Genomic DNA, 2,580 nt, shown 5'->3' with positions numbered 1-2,580 from the left:
TTAAATCTCGTAGTTTAGATAACAAATCAAACAACCCCCCCCCCCCTCATTTGTGACCAAATAGACGGACTTCTACAAATATCTTGCCTCCCTGTGGAGATCGACCTGAATTTCCTAGCTATATAGTTAGTTGAGTTAGTTTATTTTTGACAGGTATACGACAGACGTGTCAAATTTTGGGGCCGTTGCCGGGGAGGCAATTGCCCTATTTGTTTTTCGTTCCGTTTATTTCTTCGTCTCAGGGAATTTTTATTCCTTGAGGCAGTTCTTATTCATTTCCTTTCAGTGTTGTTTATGCCCAGTGTCGACAGTGTGAATTAGTTTGGTGATTCGAGCCGGAGAGACTATTCGATGCATAGACTCCGTCTGCGAAGGAAATCACGAAAGGAAGACTTGAGTACTTTCGAGCCAGAGCTTGATCATTTTCTTTTCGCGGAAGACAGTCCGATTTCTACAGTAAAGATGCCTAAACTTTCTAGTCATTCAGTGCCTAAAGCATCCTCAATTCCGAAGGGTTTCAATCTCTAGACTGAGGATGGGAATACATTCGACATCCGTCCTTCTTATATCAATCTGGTGGAGCGGAATATTTATAGAGGTGTGGCAGGTGAAGATCCGAGGAAGCATATGGAGACCTTTACCGATTATTGTTCTACTATCCCCGCCACTAAGGGGGTAACTCAAGATAAGATTAAGGAGGTTCTATTTCCTTTCTCTTTAGCTGATTCAGACCCGGGAGTGGTGATCGACTTGACCGCACAGCTTTGCTGGGTTCTGATTGGGAGTCTCTTGCTCTTGCATTTTACAAGAGATATTTCCCTCCACAGCGCACCAATTTGCTGAGGGCCAAGATTACAAGTTTCAGACAGGCTCCCGATGAAAGTTTCTATGAGGCATGGTCGCGATTCAAGAAGTTGGTGAGGTCTATTCCTCACCATGGTTTTGACCCATGGTTCCTAGCCAATCAGTTCTACAATGGGCTTTATGATGACCACAGAGCCATACTTGATGCGGCATCTAGTGGAAGATTTCAGGAGAATACAGATGATGATAAGGGATGGTCCCTTATTGAAGAGATGGCGAATCACAGTGCTGAATACGGTAACCCGAGGGATGGGATTAGGACAGTTCATGCAGTCGATAAGCAGGTTTTGGCTCAGCTGGAGACCATGAATGCTAGGTTCGACAAGTTGGAATTACAAGCTGATGGGGAGCCTCACACGGTCCATGTTCTTACTAGGGGAGAGACCGTTTCATGTGAGAGATGTGGAAGTAATGATGGCCACTCTGGTGTTGGCTGTCTTGTAGAGAAGGAACAAGTCCTTGCCTTTCAGCAATATAGGCAAGGAGGGGGTTCCTATTACAATAATCAAGGGGTAGTCCATCCGAATCTGAGGTGGACTAGTCAGAATGTGCTCAATCCTATACCTCCTCCGCACCAGCAGCAGCCTTATGTCCCTCCACACATGAATCAACAAGGCTATCAGAAACCTCCTTCCTTTCCTCCTCCTAACCATGGTGCATCTTCTTCCGGTGGGGTGAGTGAAATTGGTGAGCTTAAGTCTATGTTGCAAGCCTTCACGAAGCAGTGGCAATTGAGTGATCAACAGAAAGATGCGTCCATAAAGGCACTTGAAACTCAAGTTGCCCAATTAGCCACTAATCGATCAGTCCACAAGAAAGCAGGGTCAATTACCGACTCAAAATGAGAAGAATCCACACGAGACGGTAAATTTCATCAATCTGAGAAGCGGTCGTTCATATGAGGGACCGGAAGTGCAGAAATCAGACCCGAGGAGAGCTGTAAGTGATGGTGAACAGTGTTCTGGCGAAGAAAGTGAGCTCACGGCGAAGCAAGTGCTCGATCGACTGATTTCAGGTGGTCGATCGAGCAGATTTGGGGACGAAAGTGGTCGATCGAGTGAAAATACCACTCGATCGAGTGAACAGGAAAGGCAGAATGGTCGATCGAGTAGTTTTTGTACTCGATCGAGTGAAGAGCAAAATGGAGTTGCTCGATCGAGTGAAAAAACTACTCGATCGAGTGGTTTTGATGAAGATTCTACTCGATCGAATGGGTATATTGGTCGATCGAGTAGTTTTGATGACGGGAAGCTTATTCGAGAGCCTGCTAGTGCTCGTTTAAGCGATAAATCACCGGAAAGACCTCGTTCGAGAGGTAAGAAGCGTCCAAAGAATACAGAACTTGCTCCGGAAGATACATTGGAAGAGAGAAACAAGGGACTTGAGATACCTATTACAGTTCCCTTCCCGAGGCGTCTGCATAATACAAAGGCCAATCAACAATTCGGCAAATTTGTTGAACTTCTTAAAAGCTTGGAAGTCACTGTGCCATTCACCGAGTTGCTGACAAAGGTACCCTCTTATCTTAAGTTTATGAAAGAAATTTTGAGTCTTAAGAGGACCATTAGTGATAGTGAGACCGTAGCTTTGACTGAGGTGGGGTCAGCCCTATTTCAAAATAAGTTACCTCTTAAGCAGTCAGACCCGGGTAGTTTTTCAATTCCGTGTCATATCGGTAACTATTTGATTGATAATGCGCTCTGCGATTTAGGCGCT

General features: G+C 45.2%; 1 non-coding gene across 1 annotated transcript; it reads right to left on the bottom strand.

Moving 5' to 3' along the window:
• Window positions 1-836: 836 nt before the first annotated feature.
• On the bottom strand, window positions 837-943 carry LOC141658258 (small nucleolar RNA R71). The gene has a single exon (XR_012549153.1). It is a non-coding gene; the product is annotated as a small nucleolar RNA R71 (small nucleolar RNA).
• Window positions 944-2,580: the final 1,637 nt, after the last annotated feature.

The sequence above is a fragment of the Silene latifolia genome, chromosome 5 (genome assembly GCF_048544455.1).
Source record: "Silene latifolia isolate original U9 population chromosome 5, ASM4854445v1, whole genome shotgun sequence".
Lineage (NCBI taxonomy): Eukaryota > Viridiplantae > Streptophyta > Magnoliopsida > Caryophyllales > Caryophyllaceae > Silene > Silene latifolia.
Note: the sequence above shows the minus strand (reverse complement) of the source record. Positions and strands in the feature narration are given on the sequence as shown.